Source organism: Symphalangus syndactylus, chromosome 21 (genome assembly GCF_028878055.3).
Source record: "Symphalangus syndactylus isolate Jambi chromosome 21, NHGRI_mSymSyn1-v2.1_pri, whole genome shotgun sequence".
NCBI lineage: Eukaryota > Metazoa > Chordata > Mammalia > Primates > Hylobatidae > Symphalangus > Symphalangus syndactylus.
The window spans coordinates 38162832-38169718 of record NC_072443.2 but is presented as its reverse complement, the minus strand read 5'-3'; positions in this window follow the sequence as shown (position 1 = coordinate 38169718).

The following is a 6887-nucleotide window of genomic DNA, read 5'->3' as shown; positions in this document are numbered from 1 at the left end:
CTTTTTTGAAGCACCTTAACGTGGCCATCCATTTGAGAAGTGGGTGCCACTTTTTTCTTTGAGCACCTTATTGATGTTTGCTATCTGCTGTCTTTCTGTTACCTGTTGGCTGAATGGCTAGCTGTTAACATATACATGTGCACAGAAGAGATATCTGGGCATGTATGTCCTCAATGAAGTTTACTGTGGTGACTGCTGAAAGGTGAACCCATTTCCTGATTTTCCCGCCGCAGTGTTGTGATAAGATTCGAAGAAACCTTTTTCCCTGCACAGAAATGTTTCTTATCACATTGTATCTTAGTACGGAAAGGAATATGGTCCCTTTTTTGCAATTGCTACTGTGTACACACACACACACACACACACTGTATATTTAGACCTAAAATACATGCACACACACATACATATCCATTCATTCATTCATTCATTCAAGTGGTGTTTCCAGTGTCTGTCTGTCACTGTTTTTGCAGTTTCCATTTCCCAGTGAATTATGAGTGGAGGGCAACTTTTCTAACCAGATTGTCTTTTCAGAACAAAGACCTGGGAATTGAGGAAGAGTTTGGAAAGAGGAAGAGTTTGGAAAGAGGGAGAGGCAAGGAAAGAGAGCTTTAAATTGAAAGGTTAATTTCCTAAGAGGGACCTGGGCTGAATGACTACAGTGTTATACCCTCCAATCTTTGCAGGTGGGCATGGAACACTGCTTGTATCACTCTGTGCACGGTATAAATCCATATATCCACAAAAAAACACACATCCATCCATCAACATATACATGGTTTGGGATGAGCAGGTCAATAGTTTTGAGAGGGAGTTTGTTCCTTTTTTTTTTCTCATTATACTCTTAAATTGTTGTCAGTTATCAAACAAACAAACAGAAAAATTGTTTGGAAAAACCTTGCATACGCCTTTTCTATCAAGTGCTTTAAAATATAGACTAAATACACACATCCTGCCAGTTTTTTCTTACAGTGACAGTATCCTTACCTGCCATTTAATATTAGCCTCGTATTTTTCTCACGTATATTTACCTGTGACTTGTATTTGTTATTTAAACAGGAAAAAAACATTCAAAAAAAGAAAAATTAACTGTAGCGCTTCATTATACTATTATATTATTATTATTATTGTGACATTTTGGAATACTGTGAAGTTTTATCTCTTGCATATACTTTATACGGAAGTATTACGCCTTAAAAATACGAAAATAAATTTTACAAGGTTTCTGTTTTGTGTGGAAGAGTAATTGATGTTGCTAAGAATGATGTTTGTTTTTTGGGGTTTTTGTTGTTTTTTTTTTAAATGTTACCAGCACTTTTTTTGTAAGTTTCACTTTCCGAGGTATTGTACAAGTTCACACTGTTTGTGAAGTTTGAATATGAAGGAATAATTAAAAAAAAAAACTCTTCTCTTGGTTTCCTATTGTGTCTTCTTTATACTGTAGTTTCTGTTTTAGGCAGTTCTCCACATTCTTTCACACATTGTATTCTATGTCTAATCTGAGATTATTTATCCAAACTGAGGACTCTACCTACAAGGCCAGAAAAATTCTGAGTATATTAGTCCTCTCAATACAAGAAGTAGGAACTACAGACAGGATTGGTGATGTTGAAGTCACTTTGAGGAAATATAAAGCAAATTGGTGTATTGTCCTATACATGTTCAAACCTCAAAAATGACAAGGATCACTTATTGCTCTACAATAAGTGAAAATTGATTCACATTTTTTCCTTTTCCACATGCAAATCACAGTCTGCCTGCTGTGGAAATAATCAATCCCATATTATAACAACACTATGCCCACCTATTCTTGTTTCCGCCCATCTCTGTTATCCATGAATCTATCACTGAGTCTCCTTTTTAACTCTTGGGTTTCTCAGCTCCATATTCAAAAAAGGGACGTTCATGGCACAAACATGCCCCTCTTTAATGACTTTGCAGACTCATAAAGGACTCCTATTTGGCCCATAGATTCTTTCTTATAGTGACCCTGGCCATAAAGAGCTCTCTGATCTCATCATTCTTACACAAAGTGCTAATATGGTGAAGAAAATTTATATCTTGTTTGTCCTTGGTGAAGTCAACACAAATTAAATTCAATGTCTTCTGTATTTCAGTCAGCACTGTGCAATGTATGAATAAAAGAGAGGAAATTATTTCAGCCATGAGAAGGCTTAAAATCTAACAACTAGACATGAAGAGAGGTTTGTATAAAATCAAGAGCTAGATTGTGCTATTCAGACTCTCAATGCCAAGGAAGTTTCCAAACTAACAGGAAGTTGATAATGGCTAGAGTGAGTCAAGAAAGGGTCCAAAGAATAAGCGGTCCAGTCTGGGGACTCACAAGAACACTAAGCTTTGAGTTGGAGAAGCTGAGTGTGGACAGACATTTCCACCAGTGTGAGGAGCACAAAAATATCCAGGCATGAGCTTGGGATGGGGAGAGTCATCAAGAGACCTCTAGACTGAAAGGATGTCAATAAATTCCTGAGATTTCAACATTACCTCTGTGAATTTAAATATTTACTTCTTGCAACTCAATCGCTGAACTTCTAAGTCAACCTGATTGATATTCTAGAAGTATAAAGAGGAAGAAAATATTTTCATGATGCATAATTTGTCCCTATATCATTTCTGTGAACCAACATCTTAACAATGCCAGCCAGCTTCACCCAAAGTCTTGGATCTCTCTTTGCACTATCCATACACTCTTAAGTTTTCTTCTGTACCTGTTAAAAACATTGTGGTGCAATTTATATACAGGCTGTAATAATTGTAAATGACACATACACTACTCATATGGTACTTCACAGTTTACAAAGCTTCTCCTTAATACCCTTCATCTTCACAGTTACACTGTAAATACTGTGATATAGCTATGATTGCACTAATTTATAAAAACAGAGGTTCAGAAATATGTGTTTTTCCAATAAAAAACAATAAACTAGTGCCTGAGGTCAGGTTTTCTGAAATCTAATAATATTTATACCATACCATTATTCTCAAACTTGAGTAATGTATATGCCCATATGAAGGAAAAAAAAATACTTTCACAGACCTCCTCAATGGGAGAGAGTCTGTGATTATTCTTATTATAATATCTAGTAATAAATTCATAACATACATAATTATTTTATTATAGACATTCTTAAATAGGCTCAAACACAACTTACTATGCTTATACCCCTTGTAGAATTATAAAACTAAAAGTTACTAATTAAATACAAGTAAAACTATAAAATTAATAATGTCTACAATAACAATGAGTGCATAGAATGATGCTTTGCTGAATCTAAAGTCATGGCTCACAAAGTTAAGTGTACCACACACATACTTCTGAATACAACATCCCTACACTACAGTGTGCAAAATAAAGCAATTATCGCTTCACTTTCCTATTAGTTCAACTACTGCAAAGTCTTCCACTGCTCCACCCATCTGGGAGTAAATGAATCATTTATAAATTAAGCTTCTGTGCCTTTAAATAAACTTGATTATAATCAAGTTTATATGTATAAACACAAACATAGAGGCTAAAACCAATGACAACACTCTAAGAAGGCTATCAATATCCAGATATAGATGACTTCTTTAAAGATTATCATTTCACTTAAAACACACAATGTTTAAATGCTTACAGAGAACTTGTGGACCCCAAGGCTGTATCTGCAACTCTTAGCTTTCCTTATATCTCAGTTTTTAAGAACATTGATAGATAATTTCAGATACCTTAGTTGCTCCCAGCCAGTTTTGTTGCCTCCATGAAAACTTCTGTGGCATCATTAGCATTACCTGGTGCACATGCTCCTGGGGCAGAACACAATAATATTAACCCAGCATCTTGCAGCTCACAAAGCAGTCAGCCACGTTCCTGCCTCATCTTCTTAAGAATCTTAGAAAGATAGTAATATTACCATTTTATAAATGAGGAAATATTTATGAGTCTTTGATAGGTTAAGTGGCTTATCCAAAGTCATGAAACTAATTGCAGAGCTCAGCACTTGAACCAAGTTTCTCAATTCCCAGTCCACTATGCTCCATAATTACTTCTTTTTTGATCTCTGTGAAGTCCATCAGAGTTTTAGTCCCAGAGAAGGTGCTCTTCACAGCCTACATGAAGTCAGAATGAATATAGCCCAAGGTAAGTCCTGTGATGAAAGTCTATTTCTGTATAACCCCTATGAGTTGCAAACTTCTTGACAATTTTTGGCCCTATTTACGTGAACTGGACCACTTAGCTACCTCAGATATTTTTTAGGAAAAAACCTGAAATAAATAAATAAATAAATAAATAAATAAATAAATAAATGTACAGCCTGCTTTGACCTCTGGTTTGTCTTGATCAGAGGATGGATACAGGAGAATAGAGGAGAACCTTCAAGTTTCTTCCTGGTGGTAGCCATTTCAAATGCATAACAACTGGAGAGCCATCCAATGTCCTAAAAACACAGCTGTCTGTGTTTTCTCTACATGCAAGGCAATTACTAGAATTGGGATGTCCAATATACTAGCCACCAGTCACATGTTGCTATTTACATTTAAATTTGTTAATTACAATGAAATAAATTTAAAATTCAGTTTCTTTGTCACATTAGCCAAATTTCAAGTGCTCAACAACCACATGCAGCTAGTGGCTACCATACTGGATGGGACAGACATAGAGCATTTCCATAATTGCAGAAAGTTCTATTGGGTAGCATTGGCCTACACTACCTTATGCAAATAAATTATCTCAAACATTGAGTATATCGTTGTGACTTCCAGAAACCTCAGGCTCTTGCCACACAAAAAGCTCCCCTGTACCTCTTGACAGGTATGACTTGGAGTAGGTGTGGGAAACTACCAGTTACAGCCATGAAGCAGCACCTGAAAGAATCAGGAGACTAAACAAAACTCATACCCCACAAATGACAGCCACACTGCCCATTGCCCCCTCTCTGTGGGGTGTGATGTGCCTACCAGAATGCTGTCATTGGTGGATCTCACACCCAGCCTCCCTGCCTGTCCAGCTCAGCACTGATGGACTCTGAATGAACCTGAGTGTATGACGACTCATTTCTGGGGCTCACAGGGGTGAGAAGGGAAAAGGCACGAAATAAAATTGCATAGTGAGGTCCTATTCACTCATGAAGACCATCTGTCTCAAAGCTCCATGACTCAAAGTTTCTCACATTTGTTTAGTATAATTAATTCTCAGGATTATAGATCAGACTTGTATGCCCAGCTTAGAATGTGGTCAGGGAATCAGTATTCCTCCTTGAATGCTCATTCATAGATTTGTCTATTCATTCCTCCTGTTAGGGAATCCACGAGGGGACTCAGAAAAGCCTGGCATCGCTTCCTGTCAGCACTGAGTGTTCCCCTTCCTCAATCTTCTCTGTGATGCTTCCCTACATATTTCCCAAAAGACATCATAAGCGGGAAAATCTTCCTCAAACACTATTTTGAAAGAAAAAGAAATGGAGACCAATAGACATAGATAGACACCCTCCCTGGGTATCAGCTTGGCTTGGGTTTAGCTACTACAGCAGCACAGTCCCATAGAAATATGAGAGCCATATATGCAATTTTAGACTTTCCAGTAGCCATGTTAAAAAGAAAAAGAAACATGAAACTAATGTTAATATTTTATTTCACCCAATATATCCAAAATATTATTTTTGACACACAATATACCAAAACTACTGAAATAGTATTCGTACTATTCATATTAAATCTCCAAAATCTAGTGTGATTTTATACTTATACCAATTATAACAGCACATCTTGATTTAAACTAACCCCACCTTAAGTGGTTGATGGCCACATGTGGAAAGTGGCTACGTGGTGGATAACGCATGTCTCCAGGAATCCAGCTGTGAGATGGTCTTCTCTGGTTCTCAGAGGAGAATCTAGTTCAGTGAGTTCTATTTTAAAACTTTTTTTCAAATTGAATCCCATTTCAGTAACCTGACCCATTTCTAACATCTATAGGCCCTTTTGTATTTTATCACCATCCCAATAGTGTTTATAAATGTTTCCCAATTACCATAATTATGTTAAATAACACCCAACTCTCAGTCCAACCTCTGCCGAATATACACCTCCTCCAAATCAAAACACTACTCCCTTTTCGTCATTACATTTTAGTTCACTTCCAATTTGTGAATTGTGTTCTATTTCCAACAGATTTGCACTAATTTTGCAAGAAAAATGCTATAAACTGCCACAGCAAACAACATTTTTACATTTCTCTATCTTTCTTCCAAAGGACTTGGAGCTCTAGACATATTTCAGTTCATTCTTCCTAACTACGTAACCCATTTAGTAGAAAAGTGAAAAAATAATAATAATAAAAATCCTAGGAGAAATAGTTGAATTGTCTTCTAAAACAATTGTCAACCCCAGTCTAAGTCTTAGGAAGCAGGGCAATGCTTTATTTTTAACCATGGGCAAGACACAGCCTTGCTTCACATTCTCTTTCAGTTCCTTGGCCCATGAAAGAAAATCAGTCACCAGTAAATCCAACCTCCCTGCTCATTCCTCTGAGAGAGATGGTGGAAGGATAAAAGTCTTCTAAGATCCAGCCTGAATGCAATTAAACAGAAATAAGCAGTTCATTTACCCCAACCCCAGCACAAAGATGTCAGGGAGTGAATAAAAGGGTTCGAAGAAGTTAGTTTGAGGGTGCTTATTTTTTAAACCCTCTGTCACCCCCAGCCCCCCTTTTTCCCCTAGGAAGAGTCCCTATTTTAAAAATCCACATTTTCTTTTTAGTGGGAAACGTTCTTTTTTCAAAGGCTCGAGAGTGTATTGCTGCAGAAAAGGTAGGTCAAGGCCCAAATGCTAAGACTTGGCTCCCTGTGTGGGCATGTGCTTTTCCTGGGGCTTCCCCAGCACTCACGGCCGGA